The sequence below is a fragment of the Zeus faber genome (assembly GCF_960531495.2).
Source record: "Zeus faber genome assembly, chromosome: 13".
Lineage (NCBI taxonomy): Eukaryota > Metazoa > Chordata > Actinopteri > Zeiformes > Zeidae > Zeus > Zeus faber.
In genome coordinates this window covers 13444408-13462584 of record NC_137198.1, presented here as the reverse complement: position 1 = coordinate 13462584, position 18177 = coordinate 13444408, and positions in this window count along the sequence as shown.

Sequence of the window (18177 nt, the reverse complement as noted above, 5' to 3'; positions counted from 1 at the left end):
GATTATTATTATTATTATTATTGTGATTATGATTATGATTATTATTATTATTATGATTGTTATTATTATTATTATTATTATTATTATTATTGTGGTTATGATGATGATGATGATGATGATGATGATGATGATGATGATGATGATGATGATTAATATTATGATTATTATTATTATGATTATTATGATTCTTATTATTATTGTGGTTATGATGATGATGATGATGATGATGGTGATGGTGATGATTATTGTTATTATTATTATTATTATTATTATTGTGGTTATGATTATGATGATGATTATTATTATTATTATTATTATTATTATGATTATTATTATACCTGTGATTTCTACGAATCTGAGCTGAATCGACCCTTGTGAGTCATCGTTTACCTTTCAGACAAACCTCCCGAGTCGAACGAGCGAAGAGCGGAAACAAATCGAACGACTCGACTCTTTTCTTCCTTCCGTCCAACGTCACCGACCGAGTCTCCGGGAACCGAGTCTCCAAAGACGAACGGAGTCGAACCCGTTTCGCCGCCGCTCGGAGAGAGCGACGGAGCGGCGGTGGCCCGCTCCGTCCGGCAGGGGGCGCTGCGGCGCCGGCGGCGGCGGCAGGCGGCGGCCAGCGGGCAGCGAGGCGCAGCTCTCCGGGAGGAGGAACCCAGTCACGCTAATGGCGTCCCTCCGGTGCGGAGCAGCTGATTCCCCGCCGCGGAAAGCAGAAGCAGCGACGCAGAGCTTGAAATAATACAAATAAAGAGGACCCACGACAGCGACAACAACAACGGGGGCCGCGCGTTTCCCCTTTCTCTGCGGAGTGGAGCGTTGCGCTTCCATGCGGGGGTGTTGCTGGAGCTTCGCAGCGGGGCTTAATGGCTGCTCGACACCGAGACTAGGATGCGGTTCGTGGGTGCGAGTCCACCGCCAAGTCTAACAACAACAAATGTCGTTTGTTTTTTTTTGTTTGTTTTTTTTTGGACTTGACTGAGATCTTTTCGCCGCCGATTTGTCGTCGCTGGTATCCGGACGCCGGTCGTGCATGTTCCCCTGCTTGAGGGATGCGTAGTAATGGTCAACATGGGCATCAGCCGGTCTGAGGTCTAGCTGGCTCCTGCTCCACCCCAGGGGCCCTGCTCAGCCTCCGGGATACCCCCAGGGTCTCCCCCACCCACCAGGATCCCCCCCTCCTCCAGGCTCCTCCAGGTTCCACCCCGGGAGCTCTGCCCAGGCTCCAGGTCCCCTCCGGGTGCCCCGCTGTTCCACCGTAGGATCTCTGCTCAGTCCCCCGCGGTTCCTCCAGGTTCCTCTGCTAATCTCCCAAGAACCAGGTAATGACCCCTCCTCTACACACACACACACACACACACACACACACACACTCTTCAATTAAAATTCCAGCTTGTACCAGATTCGCTCTTTCAAGACCTGTCAGTGGATTCTTTATATCAGTGGTTCTCAGCGTGTGGTCCGGGATCCCCTCCGCCCCCCCCCCCTCCGCCCCCGGGGGTCCCCAGAAAAAAAACAACAACAACAAAAAAAAGATGATTCCACAGCACCATTACAGAGTGTACAGTAATGGTTGTTTTGATCCTAGTTTCACTGTGTCTTTATTATTAATTATACTACAGACGGCTGTGGAGGATTGCACTGAATCATATCTTAACAAGCCTCTCAGATGTGGGTCTCAGAGACAGAATCTGCATAATCACTGCTTTATGTAATAGTTGACACTTGGCTAAATCATTTAATGCTGGGATTGTTTTAACTACAGGCACTGAAACCGAGGGCAGGGGATCTGGGATGTGGACATTGCTATCGCAATGTCGTTAATATAGTTAAATACAGTTAGATGTTGTCTGTCTGCCTTCATTACAGTGAGGTAATGCAATTTTCTGAACGTCATACAGACTGTCTGGGCTGTTCTAATCATCACAATGTCCGCATTGCTCATGATTATTTCTCAAATACGTGAAAAATATCTTAAATAGCCGACCCCACAATATTGTGGAGTTATCAATATTGGGGATAGTCGTCAAAAAAGCCTCGATTGCCGAGCCCTAATGTAAGCGTTCAATTTCGTATCCAACCAGTGGGGGTGGAAAAAGCACATTTCGTATTACATCATTAGGGAGAGGGAGAGAGGTCACTTATGCGTGGAGTTGATGTAACTCTTTGTTCTAAATAGCAGCAGTTAACACATGCACGCCTGCACTCCACAGTATTCACGGCCGTCCAGTCCATTTGGAGTGCTTTTATTTATTATCACGGGGCCATAATGACACTTTTCAGACCTCTATCCAAACGTTTTGTAGACCTAAAATTTTTGTTCCCCGAGTGCGCCCTCCGTGGAGTGGAAGTCTCCGCTGAGCTCTGAAAGGTCACCCGGTGCCATTTTCATTTTAAGGAGCAGGTTCCCCCGGGAGGCCGCCGGGCCTGGAACCCAGCTACCACAGTGTATCGAGAGAGAGACAGAGAGAGAGAGACATCTATCTGTCTATCTATCCATCTATCTATCTATCTATCGATCTATCGATCTATCTCGATATCTATCTGTCTATCTATCTATCTATCTATCTGTCTATCTATCCGTCTATCTGTCTGTCTGTCTCTCTATCTATCTTAATCTATCTCGATCTATCTATCTCTATCTATTTTTATCTATCTCTCTATCTCTGTATCTGTCTATCTATCTGCCTTTTTCACCTGTTCATATTCCTTAGACCATTGAATAGACTGCACCCCTGTCCTTAAAAGGGCTGATGGTTTAAATCCATCAAGTCTCTCACCCCGCTCAAAAAGATGCATAAAAAAATGAACTAGCAGCTTCAAAAGAGATTCTTCCAATGTAAAAAACATTTTTTTTGTATGGCCCGTCATAATAAAGTTTTAAGTTGACAATCAATTGTTATATTTTCATCGCTTTACTTCATTTTGTGACACGTTCATAGTATAAGCCCATACTACTACAAATAATAATAAAATGAGCTTATTGACATTAACCATTAAAACATAAAAAATAAGTTACTTTTGCCTTAACCAAACCGATGGAAACGCACCAAATTCACCCTTAATTTTAAACATTTGCTTAAAATCCTGCATAAATCTGGATGGAAACATCATTAAGGAATCTTACAAATTTGACAAAGTGATTGCTATCAGCTGAAATAATCGCAATCAGGCACTAAGTATCCATTGTGACCGCTCTATGTGTAACACCACAATCTCACTCGCAAATCACACGCACCACACAAAGGGGCGTTTCCTTTCAAAACAATGTGGTGGATTTACGATGCTAAGACCTCAAAGTGCTGCCGGTCTGGACACACAACACGTTGCTCCAGTACATTTAAATTCTGTTCTTTCAATTTCGAAACCGATTTGCAATTGTCATTTCCTATAAGATGTCGGTGTAGCGAGTATGGAATCGTATCATGAGCCATCTCATCAATATCGGAGTGGATCGAATCGGTATTGAATCAAATCGTGTCCCTTTTTATCGAAATCGAATGGCCCAGCCCTGATCAAACGGGCAGCCAACTGCGAGCATCTGTTTCTTCTTTTATCTCATCTTATTTCTACACCAGAATTAGTGGGCTATTATTTGATCATTTCAGTTAACTGATCATTTTTTACCCAGCACAGCATAGCTCATGTAAGATGTGTACTTTTTGAGTATCATCAACCTGTAATTCAATACACAGAATATTAAATGGTTAATTTTAAATTTAACAAATATAAATGAGAACTTTTTAAATATAATATACCATAATTATGTTTGCACATCCCTAATTTTGGAGGTGGCATTCTCCCAAAAGGGAAAATTGGTTATGGATTCAGTTTTCTGGCTAATATTTTCACTGTCCACAGTTCACAAATTACAACTATGTCGTTACAGTTTTGGTTGCTTCAGCGTTTGGCACGCCTCATTCTTCCCCTTAGCACCCACAGGATGTCTGATTCCCTACCCTGTTCTCCCAACCTTAGATTTGAATGAATTCCTTTGTAAAACTTGCAGAAAGGGCTTAAGACAGGTTTCTTTTATTTACTTGTTAAATGAGTCACTCTGTGCTGCAGTTCCACCCCTCGTTCAACCCCAGAACAGATCACAGATTAATAAAGCCAACGCCAAAGAGGCTTGGCCAGCCGGGGAGGCAGGTGAGCCAGAGATGTGACAGGCGTCCCGGTTAAAGACAGACTCCTAGCCCAGTAATTAAAGCTTTATTATCGTCAGCGCCTCTTTGCCTAATAAATCTTGTTAGACCGGTTGGGCTGAGTCAGGAGAGCGTGTGAGCACATGGCAGCACAGGAGACAATCGTCCAAGGGGGTTTCAAATTCTTTCCTAAACAATCACAGTTGGACTCGGGTCTTTCTTCCTCGTTCTCTCTCTCTCTCTCTCTCTCTCTCTCTCTCTCATAGAGCATTACATGTTCCTTATCTCTAATCATATCAAATCGAATTACCCAAATTATGTCGAGAAGTTATTTTTAGGTAATCCGACTTCAAGTAGCGGTGGTGTTGGCCCCGTGCCACAAAGTTATAAAGGCTTACACAACGACTCCGATGCTTTTTTTTCTTCTTTTTTTTTTGCCGTTTAGCGGTCTTGTGATAGGGCGGTAGCCATGGTGTCTCTATTTACACTCATTTGAGCGTCAAATGGTTTTTCATTGCCCATAGGAGCGCCTTTGCTACATGTTTAATGGATCATATCCAACACAACAGTTATGAGGGTATTTGGACGAGGACCCTTTTTAAAGTCTGACTGCCTGGCATTTGGTAATCCCCCAGACAGGTTTGCAGGCAGGTAGGTCTGGTAAAATTACTCTCTGTTATGCAAGAAATGCCATTCTGTTTGCTGTTTGACGGGTTCCTGACATTCTACTTGGTAAAATGTACCCTTCCTAGAAATAAAACGTATAAATTGCCATAAACCCATTGACCTGTGTGGTGCATGATGTGTACGCAACTGTGTACTGATGTGTATTGCCCAAAAAGGCCTGAAACTGCAGAAACTGGCTCTTTCCTCTGGTTCGATCCCAAGCCTCATAGACCACAAGTCACAAGTCCTGAGACCGTGGCTAGGGGCTTCCTTGAAATATCGGGGCTGTTTTAAATTGTAACACACACCGATCCGCGGTATCACCATCAACATTTACAAAGCTCAGGCTGAAAAACCTGAAGCTCTAAGGGAGCGTTCATTACTCCTCGGACTGACGAGGGAATATGTCACGCCTGAAAGTTATTACGAGGACCATTATTTCGAGCCCGGGCAGCCGTCGACGCGCACGGTACACTTATATAATTTCCTCAGTGAAAAAGCACCACTTCTATTAAATGAGCGCACGCATTTGCCCGCTGCATCTCTTTTCACACCGCGGCGGCTGTTCTTCCTCGTCCAAACTCCTTTGATACATTTAGGCACATAGGAACCAATCAGCGTTTTTCCGTCCTCACTTGAAAAAGGTTTTCTTTCTTTGTGCGTGTGCATCAAAACCCAACAACAGGACGTCGCTGAGCTTCCTAAAGTAGTTTTTGGCTTCCGCCATCCTGACCCCCCACGCGCACACACACACACACACACACACACCCCCCAATGGGACTCTGAGGCTGAGGTACGAGGTCTGTTCTGTGCGGCTACAGCTGGCCTCCAGGAAGAGGCAGAATTTGCTGTCTTGAGTATAAAAATCATTTCATTTACACTGAGTGAGAAAACACCTGCGGTGGTTGGTGTTATGCTGTCTAGGCTGCAGAGATACTCTTGAGGAACAGGGAAGTTGGATGGATTTGGGAAAAGTATAGAATAAGATGGACAAGCAGGGTCCTTCATCTGACGCCCAGTATCTGTGGGTCCAACTATGCTGAAACGTTTAGCTAATTAAATAGTTAATTTACCATTGCTTAATCAATGTATGGAGCTCTTTGTTTTATACAGGGTAGGACATTCCTGAAATGTCATATTGACTGAACAGAAACATGGCAACAATGAAATGCTTTCAAAATGATGCTTTCCTAATCTACTCACTACAGTGGCAATTCATCAGACCAGGCCACCTTCTTCCATTGCTCCATGGTCCAGTTCTGATGCTCACGTGCCCATTGTAGGAGCTTTTGGTGGTGGACAGGGGTCAGCATGGACACTCTGACCGGTCTGCGGCTCCACAGCCCCATACGCAGCAAGCTGTGATGCACTGTGTGTCCTGACACCTTTCTATCACAGCAGCATTAACTTTTTCAACTACAGTGCTACAGCAGCTCTTCTGTGGGATCAGACCAGACGGGCTAGACTTCCCTCCCCACGTGCATCAATTAGCCCATGGGCGCCCATGACCCTGTCAACAATTCACGAGTTGTTTTTCCTTGGACCACTTTTGGTAGGTACTAACCACTGCATACCAGGAACACCACACAAGACCTGTTGTTTTGGAGATGCTCTGACTCAGTCGTTTAGCCATCACAATGTGGCCCTGGTCAAAGTGGCTCAGATCCTTACGCTTGACCATTTTTCCTGTTCACTTGCTGCCTCATATATCCCACCCCTTGACAGGTGCCATTGGAACCAGATGAGCAATGTTATTCACTTCACCTGTCAGGGGTTTCCATTTTGTGGCTGATGGGTGTATATGCGTACAAAAAAAAAAAAAGAATAGATTTTACTCATTTTGGCATTCTCAGCGTGAGAAATACGAGATGTGGCGTGTGAGCGTGTGAACTAGTTGATATGCGTGAGTCTCATGGTCAAAGGTGTGAGACATTTGAGACCAGGCAGCTATGTATAACAATTATTCAAAAACATTTTTTATAATATAATTTTAGCAATGCAAGTAATAACCTGGAGGCGCAACTGAATCGCTGGACCACCACAAACACACCACCTGCTTCCTCGCTGTTGCGCGCATGCGTCCACATATATATCCTCTTTGTGTGCGCAAGTGAATGAGCTTTGTCCGTGCACTCTGCTTCTCCGTTGCTCCAGTCTCCATGCTCGCAAATGTTTTCTTCTTCAACTCAGACTTGAGAGGGGATGGCACAAAAGACACCCCTGTTCTTGAGTCTAGGTCCTTTCGTCTAAAACGGTCCATTGTCTGTTTTTGGTTTGCTAGCTCTGACCTTTTCTGAAATTGCTTGTGGATTAGTCAGCTCTATGACATTTTAGGAGTTATAGAGTGCCACCATGTCCCACTGATTGGAGTTCCTCTCTGTTGATGTGTCTGCCCTCCTGCCTCGGAGTGACCATGGCCACACTCTTCATGCCACACTCGTTTGCTCTGGAACGTCTGTATTGATCATCTAGGGTTATAGTGAATTTCAGGGTTGTTTTTTTTTGTTTGTTTTGGGGTTATTTGTGTTTCATTGAATGCAATTGCTCCACTAAAAGTCACCCAAAAAGCAGCCTAGGGTCTGTGATGTCACCTGTTGTTTTCTGACGAGACCATTTGAGGCCTTTTGTTGCGTTTTACGCCTCCTGGCTGAGAGAGCCAATGCTCCCGAATTGGTGCAGTGTGGCTGTGGGAGTCTTGCTGTGCTGTGGAGGCGCGAGTGAAACCACCTGGGTGAAGCAGACGGTCGCAGGAAGGAAGAAACATGGCCTTTTTCAAAGACAAACAATAGGTCTGTCTATCAAGGCAAACCAAGGCCTACAGTATGCCCCTCCTCAGGCCTTGCCTTCTCATGGAACGCACATTTTCAATGTCACAACCAAGAGACACTCATTACACGAGAAGTAAAGTCATATATCCAGACCTTTTTTGTTCCACTGACTTCGATTCAGCCAGAGGCTTTCTCAAGCAGCCATGAGACAAACAACAATTGCAGGCATTGGCTTCAGCACTCTGCTATAATGGTTGCCTCTTGGTTTGAAGCGGATACGAATCGGTACGTTCTCGCGTGCGAAATAAATACTTTGAATCTGCCTTCACTGCTGTAGAACGTTTTTTTTTTTTTTTTTTTTTTTTGGGGGGGGGGGGGTTTCAAGTTGTGTCAGCTTATTGCACATGCGGTTGGTTCTTGGTCAATCCTGCTACGAGCAACTGTTCCTGTAACTGCAGGATGTGTGCAAGATCGTGTTGCATTGTGGGAGTTTACAAGTCTCCATCCTGTGGATATGTCGCCATGGTTTTCATCGTAAGCTTGCCTGTGTTGTTTGTGCGTGCTTCTGACAAAGTCGGCGGGCGTCTTTTGACTCTTTGATTTCGTACAAATGCAGGTGTGTGGACGTCTGGGAAAAAAACCTGAGAGAATTCGAACAAAGACATTAAAGGGCAATGATTAATAGATGGATGATAGAAAGGTTAACTTCTCGGTACCCTCACTGAACATTCGGATGTTATTGTTTGACCATAACGACCAAAGGCGAAAAAATAACCAAAAGCAGGATCATCTACGCACAGGGGGGATTATTACCTGGCAAACGAGAAGAGAGAGCCAACTCTTTTTGGTGATTCAAATAACAAGTTAATTACAAGTTGTCCCTTAGGGATATAAATTAATTACAAATGCAAGTACTTCTTCAGGCAGCTGATTTTGCATGGTAAAGAGATTAAGCCAAAGGGAACCTATTGTGAAAAACCCACTTTTCCGGGGTTTGTTCACATGCATTTGGGTCTCTGATGGGCACGATAACACCGACTGTCAAATACGACAACTCAACCTGGTCAAACGCGCCGTTCGGATTTGTGTCTCACATTGAAACACAGTAGAATTAGAGCCGCCCTCCCTCTGAGAGTAACTCCACCCACGGCTGTAAAAAAGAACACGGAGAATAACAAGTGCCGCTGGAAAGACCAGTACAAATCTTTTAAAAGAAAGAGGAATCAATACCAACTGTCTGTGAAGAAACTGCAGACAATGGAAATGGAAGTATTTAAGAAATAATTCTGCTGTGTGCTTCTTTTTAAAAATAAAAATAAATATGCCGTAGGTTGATGGTAGGCCGCGGCTCTCCGATCCGCTGCATGTTTCCCCAAATGAAACCAATAAAGACGTGTTTTTCTGTGCCCCTTTGTGTCAATTCCCGACATTGACATGAAACAAAAATCCCGCGTCCTGGTCCTCGGTGAACCCCACAAGCTTGGAGCACAGCAGCAAAAGTCGGAACTAACTTTTCAATTAGTACTTGTAGATCTAAAATCAGTGAAGATTCAGCAACTGGATTGCTATTTCTCACCTCAAACTTGTTTAGCAATTGATTTTAGTCCACTGCTAAGGTGAAATCTGTGAAAGTTTACAAATCAATAAAAGGGAGCCTGGAGTAAAGCTCAAACCCCATTGGCTCACAGAACCCGGAACTTGTGCTCAAACCCCATTGGCTCAGAACTAATAAACCTCTTGAATCTTGAACTAGTTGTTCTGCTTATTCACAATTAAAGCTACACACACTGAAATAGACCGTTTTGGAACACTATGGTATAGAGGCATGTTACAACGGATGAAATGCATAATGCACTCAAATGCACGAGTGGTATTTTCATCAAAAAACTTCAAAAACATGTTTTGGGGACCTCAGATGTGTAAAAAGGAGCATAATAGGTCCCCTCTACCCACATTTTTGTCAATGTCAATAAATTGCTCTTTTTCACAAGGTGGATTTGTATTGATACACTTGTTACATCTATACTATAATATTAATATTAAATGAACAAAAATGACCAATATGAGGTTAATCTCAATTGTTTGTATGACATCGTCGACTAAATTTCATGATTGTGACAGCCCAAGGTGTTTGTACAAGAACGTGTCCATGTTTTGTGACTTTTACCTCACGGACCTGGTTCACTTGCGAGCCAATCTGCGCTTGTGTTTATGTCCCCGACCTCTGACTTGGGTGTGTTTTGTGCGAGTGTTTTTCTGCCTGTCAATCTTAATTGCTGTCAGGTAGGACGGTCTGGTGTGTCTGCTTGGGTGTTCAGAGCTATTTTAAACCAAAGACACGGGGGGGGGGGGGGGCATAAAGGATGCAGTCACCCCGGCAGTAGATCGGATCTCCGGTGAAACTCTTTGGGACTTAAGAGGAACAAACGGCCAACATCTCACACGACTGGTTCTCATAAATATTTAAATGGCGTCATTAAGTCGCCTGAGCTGCTGCTTGTTTGGCTATTGGTACATTTATGAGGCTCACACAGGTGAACTAGATCTTTTCACTAGCATTTCCTTTCCCTAATGTCTTTTGGAATAGTTTTTTCTCTTCATATGTCCACATTTTCACTTTCCCCTATCTGTCTTGCGACTGCTCCAAAGTGGAATTGCAGAGGGGGGAATGGCTGTTGATCATGTAGGCATGAGGATGATTTGTTTCCCTACTTACCCAGGAACTTACTGCCACTGTCTGTCTGCCCGATAGATTGCAACAGAGTTACTAGGCGCCAAGATACACACACACACACACACACACACACACACACACACACACACACACACACACACACACACACACACACACACACATTCAAACACACCCACACAAACAGCAACCAACCCACACGGAAATAGATCTTGGTGATTGTGTAACTCCTCAGTCAGGGTATGTGGAACGTTGGCCTTTCACCACCCCTGGCTACCCTCTTAGTCAAAGACCAGCGGTGACTGTCCTCGTCACCTCTCCCTTTTCATGTCCAGCCATTGAGCCGTCCAAAAATAAAGGACCTCTGTATCCTGAGAGAGACGAATGTGAATGTAAGAATGGCTGGTCAAGAGAATGGTGGCAAAGGGTGTGGCCCTCTGGAGTACAGGGGCCGGAAAGCCGACACTGCCAACGTCCCTGTATTATGTGTCCCACATTGACCTGGGGCCCATATTGAGCCATATTCAGCCACAAATAGATACTGTATGCCTGAGAAACACACAAGCTCCGTCAATGTTCTATGTTGGGAAGTAGTTGCTATATGATATGACCTGACCTTGTCTTCAAAAAGTGTGTGTGTGTGTGTGTGTGTGTGTGTGTGTGTGTGTGTGTGTGTGTGTGTGTGTGTGTGTGTGTGTGTGTGTGTGTGTGTGTGTGTGTGTGTGTGTGTGTGCGCGCCCAGGAGGGACGTACTAAGCACAAGAAGTGCAAATTAATCAATGGCTGAATTTCATAAAATCTCAAACCTTTAGGTTATTGTCTTTCAATATTTGCTTGTTCCTAAAAAAATGTGTGCTTCCTGGGGAAGCTGTATTCTAAAAATATATCCAAAAGTTTGGGACACAGTGGCTTACTGTTTAATGGTGTGCGTGTGTGCGGACATAGCACCTTCCAGAACCTGAATAGGAGAAAAAAACAAAAAGGCCCGGTTCCAATGAGACCTCAACCATGTCCGTGGGTTCAGCGGTTGTCGTGTTCTACACAGTTTTAACCAGAAACATGCCACAGAGAAAAATAATGATAAAAATCTGAATAAAATAAATAGAGATTTGGGGTTGTTGTTATTAGGGTTATTCTATTACTATTAGGGTTATCAATCTAGAAAGTGTTGCGTTTACTTTGGTGACTCCTGCTGCCTCCGGAATGGCTTAGTTCTACATACAAACATCAGGAACTAATTTAATATGAATAATTTTTTAATTGGGCGTAATATTATGATCGCTTTTAGTTTATCCGGTTGTCAAAATGACCACTGAAGGTTTAAATGTCGCATTTGACTGACAATAAATGATGGCTATACAAAATGATTGTTTGTCAGGTTTAAGGCATTTTACACACTATGATTTGTCGTCCATCCGCGTTTTTGCTCTCTGTACGGGTGCAAGTTATTTTTTGTGTACCTTTACACTTTGGTGGCTCACTATTTGTTGCGTTGCCTCTCCCAGCGGGAGCGACAACACAACAAGGTGACAACACAAGGTGACTCCAGACGAGCGGCGAGGAGCCAGGGGAGTCTCTCTAGCTCTGCCTCCCTCTCTCTCTCTCTCTCTCTCTGTGTCCCTCTCACTCGCTCGTCCCCTCTACCTGAATGACAGTGGGCTCTGGGGGGAAGTGGTATAAATGAGAATTAGCGACCGTACTAATGAGCTCTGTGGAGAAGGGAAGGCAGCGTTGCCATGACGGGTCCTGAGCTCAGTCACGTCGCCACACTGGAAGAGACCCACCATCTGATTCACTTTCATTTTATTGACATTTGTTTTTATTCTTTCGTTATTAATGTTTGGCGAGCTCTGCGATAGAGGTGTGGTTATTGAAAAGTCAATGATTTGAGTCAATATCCTTTTTAATAATGCACTTCCAGGGCTGGATTTGATTTTGCATGAAATTGTATTTGAAAAGTACCAGGATGACGAGCTGCATCTGGAGAAATATTGTAGTATGCACACAATGCTCACTACGCTGGCACGAATATCCCACAATGCATTGTGAGAGCAAGACTGTTCTGTGCAGTGTCTATCAACTCGCTGAAAGGAAATGGAGTCGCTATATTTTCTTTTTTTTTTTTTTAGTTATTAATATCAATATCGCGACTGGCGTTCAACCAGCCAAAGAGGGCACATGTCACTCCGCTGCTCATCGAGCTCCACTGGTTACCTGTAGTCGCCCGCATCAAGTTCAAGTCTCTTATGCTGGCCCACAGAGTGATTGCTGGGAATGCTCCCACCTACTTAAATGCTCTCGTAAGACCACATGTTGCCCCCCCGGGTGCCGCGCTCATCAAATGAACGTCGCCTGGCTCTGCCGGCCATACAGCCACGGCAATCCAGGCTATTCTCATTTGTAGTTCCACGTTGGTGGAACGAGCTGCCAAAAATGACCAGAGCAGGGACCTCCCTCTCTGTCTTTAAGAAGCACTTGAAGACCCAGTGAGTACCTCCTCTCCTAACCTACAATTACTTAGCACTACCTAGCAGTATTTATTGTTACACTGATGTCTCTGTCGCAATGTAGCTTGAATGTTATTCTCCCTTGTAAGTCGCTTAGGATAAAAGCGTCTGCTAAATGTAAATGTAATCAAGATTCAAGATTCGAGAGGTAATATTTGCTGTGCTCTGTAATGCGGACATTGTGGGCAGCTAAAAAAAAATCAATTATTTGAGTTAATACCATTTATATGGTAAGTTCTTCCAAATGATGATAATTATTATTATTATTATTATTATAAATATTATTATTAGAAACAATCTGGTTCCTCAAACGTGTTGCCAGCAGTAAACCAGATTCCAGATTGGGCTCTGTGCTTACGAGGCAGTTGGGGGAGAAGCCGATTTGTTTGAGTCCGCTTAATACCCCGCAATACACCTCTGCAGCAAATAACGACACTACTGAGCAACCGCGGGCACGTCCCTCAGGCTCCCTCTTCCCGATCACCACTGCCATTGCCATGGCAGCAGGCATTATTACCGCCGCTCTCTCCTGCCTCTAATTGGGTGATAGCGAATTTCTGTAAATAGACGGCTGACAGTTTTAAGAAATATAGCAGCCATAGGAGCTCAGGTATAAATTGAGCCGTATGCAATGCTTTGATGTGACATAATATAATTACACACACATAATAATAAAAGCATCCAGGCCAGGTAAAAACAGGGGCTAAAATATCCCCCTTTTTCATCTGTCTCGTCCTACCATTTTCTCTCTCTCTCTCTCTCTCTCTCTCTCTCGCGCTCTCTCTCTCTTTCTGTCGCTCTCTCTCTCTTTCTCTCTCTAGTCAGGCGAGAGTGGTCTTTTTATAGTGCCGCTAATAGGCCAAGGCGGAGCATTGATTTGAATATGGACTCTGGTGGCTCTTGCCGCGTAGCAAGGGAATGGCTGCTCCTCCATCTCTGGTTTCAATTCAAGAACTGGAGACGTCATTAGAAGTCATGTAACGCACCATAAACTTTGATATTTATGAAGAGACACATCTTCTTTTTTTATAATAGTTGACGAGAAATTTAATATCCAGGAAATCAATTAGCGTGCTTGTTGTATAAAGCAGATGGCTCTTAGAAATTACATAATAAAATGTGCTTTTATCCCCTCATCAAAGAGGGGCAACGCATTTGAGAATACACAAAATAAGTCAAACAGCTGTTCCGTGTGGAGGTGAAGGTGTCAGAAAAGGAAGCGATAGTCAAGCGTAGGTTTACAACAACTCAACCTCAGAGAAATAAGGAATTTTTATGTTGGTGTGGGTTTGTTTTTACACATGTTTATCTATGTATTTGTGTGACAGTCTGGGGCAATAAAAAAAAAAAAATGACAACCAAAACAAACCATAGGAGGCTCAATATCCTCATAAACATTTTGTCTGATTTATCCATGTGTTTTCTTCCTGTAGAGAGAAATCCAAGAAAATCCTTGTACTTCCAGTTGCCAATGGCTTATCTTGCCATCTTTACTTCAGGAAACTGTTCTAATAACAGTTCATAGCCTTCCCTCTACCCAGTGCTGACCTCTGCCCTGTACCAAATTACGTATATGAGACTTACCTTTATTCTTCCCTGCATTGATTATTGAATAACAGAGCGATGGTTTGTCAAAACTCAGTCCGAAATGTGATTGAAATCTGTGTTAAAAATGCCTTGGAAGTATTCAACCTAACTTCCGGTCACCCGCAGACACCCGGATACAACAACACGAGAGTTAGGACGCTCAAGTACAATGTGGGCAATTGTTTGGTGTGTGCTTTGGCACTGATACAGTACACAACAAATGTACCACGCCTTAATGGCTGGTATCGGATAACAAAAGAGAAGCCCCTGTCCACACAGCTCCGGTGCTGAACATAATGTCCACTTTCCAGGACACATACACCGCTCCGGCCACCCTAGTCTGTCACGTACAGCTGTGGGTGGGAGGCCCCTCAGACCGCTGAGTGTCAGGTGGATGGTTTGGCGCCGGGGCTGCAATTGGAGGACGATACTTCCTTTCTTCCATCTTCCCCTCTTACCTTCTTCTATATCGATCTAAGCTCTTAACCCCGTACGGCATTTGTAAAAAGCTATATTTGATACCAACATGCAGAAAGATGGCCAGAGTCCCATCTTGTGTGTGTGTATGTGCGTGCGCGTGTGCGTGTGCGTGTGTGCCAATGGACCCTCAAGTTAATAATGTAGGAGTGGGAGTGTATTGCACCTTTTGTCGTGAAAACCTATTTTTCTCTCACTCTTTTTTTTTTCTCCTGTCACTATTTCCCCCCCCCCCCCCCCCCCCCCCCCTCTCTCTCTCTCTCTCTCTCTCTCTCTCTCTCTCTCTCTCTCGCTCCCCTCCCCCCTCACACCACCCGGTCCTCGGGCACTCCTCTGAAAACTATTACATTTCTCAAACAGCAAACATCCATCAACCTCTTTGGTCAATCTTTGCACAGTCAATACAAACTCAAAGTCAAAGTACAAAATCTTTTTTTTTTTCTTTGAGTGTTTTCATTGTGATCATCAGCCTTTGGCTCTTGTTCTAATGGTATTCAAGGAATAATTCCATTTTTTTTTTTTTTTTTTTGTCTATCCCTGTTTTATTCTCACTGCTCATGTAGTACGTAGGTAGTTTCAGCCGTTTCTCCAAGCTGGACACTCCATCATTCCATCACGAGTTCTATGCAAGTGAGGGTGGACAAACCAACAATCGAGTTCAATGTAAGTAATGGGGGACTAATCCACATTCTGCCATTTCAAGCAGTGCAGCATGATGCTATAGCAGATGTTTGTAAGTTTGAAGAGTTCTTTTAGAAATTGCGTTTATTGCTAGATTCCCTTTGCTGGCACTATTCCCATTGCCGTGCCGTAGTGTTGTTACCGGTGTTGCACCCAAATAGGTGACCTGCCGAATGATGTGACGTATGAGTTAGGGGTGTAATGATTAATCGATATGAATCAGAAACCTGTTTTAACGTCAAAGATGCGACTACATAAATACGCGGACCCCCGTATCGGTCTCAATGCACCATGAACCGGTCGATGGCCTAAAGTTGGGAATCGGTTGACTGAAGCTTGGCTGCCAATTCTACTTCAGTATAAACTAAGCTGCTGCGGAAGACTCACTGATCTAACGCTACAAGTCGTGTTACTTTCACGCCGTCGAAACCGACAACCAAACACTTCTCCCTCGCGCTCTATCTTTCCCCGACTCCGTCTCGCCCCACACACACACACACACACACACGCACACACACACACACACATTCCGAATAGCCTGCAGGTTTTTTTTTTCTTTTTAGAAATCTTTGACTGGATCTTGGCAACAAAGCACTTTTTCATGCCGCGTCCTGCCTGCGAGGATGTCTTACATAACGCCGCTGTGTGCGATGTGGTCAGTGCGACTGGAGATGGATGAATGAGTCGCCCCCCCCCCCCACCTCCACTGCCTGTCACTTTGGCTTGAGTTTAACAACAGATCAACTCACCCCTCTCGCTGCGTCTCTTGTCCTCTTTCTTTTTAATCTTCCTCTTTGTCACTTTCTATCTGCCTCCGACTTTCTTCCCTCCCGTTCTTTTCTCGAAAAAAATTTGACATCGCTCAAAGTGAAATTTGCATACCACGTGTAACAGAGGTTAGTCCGGTCATCTGTTGCATGTTCGCTATTGAAGCGGTTTTCCGTGAGATTGTTTTTACAAACTTTACTGAGCTTGCACTTTCTAACAAACAGCCATCCCATGTATGTGGGTTGTGCATGGGCTCCTCTATGAGCTGCTTTCAATGTTGGTGGCGGGGTCCGCCACCAGGCAAAAATGGCAAGATCAGGCACGTGTTGTGGTCGGTAAACTGTCGATATGGATTGGCATTGGCAAAAAATAACAGACCCCTTTAGATAAAAGAAAGAAAAAGCCCCCCCAAAAAATTTGGAGAACGGAAAAAGTCCGTCCCAGAGCAAAGAGGAAGGTGAACCCGGACGTTGGGTGGAATAAAAGAACGTTTCAGTTTCTGAGACTTGTAGCGTAATCCGCCCCAACGAGGACGATCTGATGGATTACCACTTTAACCGAAGGAGCGGATTTTGTAACCATGGTTTCTAGCGAGGGATGGACGGTTTTCTCCCCAAAAACGTGATGTCGGGGGAGACATGACGGTGGTGGGGTTACTGTCAAGTGGTGACCTATCTCTGGCCACGTGGGAGCTCTCCGTCCTTCTCTCACCCTCGCCATCCTCCCTCTTCCTCCCGTCCTCTCTCTGTGCCCCTTTGTGTCTCTCTCCCGTCTCCCAACCTCCTCCTGTTCCTCCTCCCCTCCTCGTTTCTCCTCTGGGTGGCACGTGTAGACGGCGCCAGGCCCGGTGTTTACTCACGGTTCGCGGAGCACTCGCATGAAATCTCTCCCTCTCTCTCTCTCTCTCTCTCTCTCTCTCTCTCTCTCTCTCTCTCTCTCTCTCTCTCTCTCTCTCTCTCTGTGCACTCCTCTGCCATATCATCATTCCTTCTGTCCAGTCTCCCTGAGCCCTCCCTCCCGACCGCCGCCCGGTTGCCTAGGAGCAGGGGGAGTGTTGTTGTTTTGTGTGCCACTTCCTGTCAACGGCCAATTGGATGCTCTCTGCTCTCACATGCGGAGAAAAAGGAAAGAGGAGAGAGAGAGAGAGTGACGAGACGGGGCTGAAAATATCCCTCTCTCCCCCAGCTCTCGCAAAATAGAAAGGGTGACGTGCGGGGAAGGAAATAACGTGTTATTTTATCAGGGTGCGATTGGCGCTCAGGCGGCTAACCAGCTGTAGCGGAGGGGTTCTGAAATGTGGATTTTTTATTAATTTGTTTTGCACTTGTTTATTTTTAATTATTTATTTTTTTCTCCATCTGTTGCAGTAAGGGATGAATGGAGGTGATGGTGGTGGGTGGCATTTAGACGGGAGGGCCAGCGGCATTCTGGGATACACTGGAGCTGTTTGTGTGTTTTCTCCCTCACAATGCGCCGCCAGTCTACGCTTCGTGTGTCGCTGATGATGTCACAATAAGTGATGCACAGTTTACTTTTAACCCTTTGGTTGACGCCTGCTGACGGTTTGAACAGTCCTATTAATTGGTCTTAAGTCCAGTTAACAGTTAGTTGAAGATTTGGCATATAATAAAAGCAACATGTTTAAAGCATTCTTTTTTTTAATCAATGATTAATGGAAACTAGCTCTTGTGTTGCAAGATCAAAATTGCAAGCCCCTACTTATCCATCACTTCCAGCCAGAACAGTAGTTCTGTGTTCATCAGAACAAAATCAAGTTTTCACACTGATCTGACACTGACACTGTAAGGACCTTTTTTTTTAACCAAGCTAAATTAATGGAAAATTAAAGCACAATTATATACATAACATACATTTGTGTG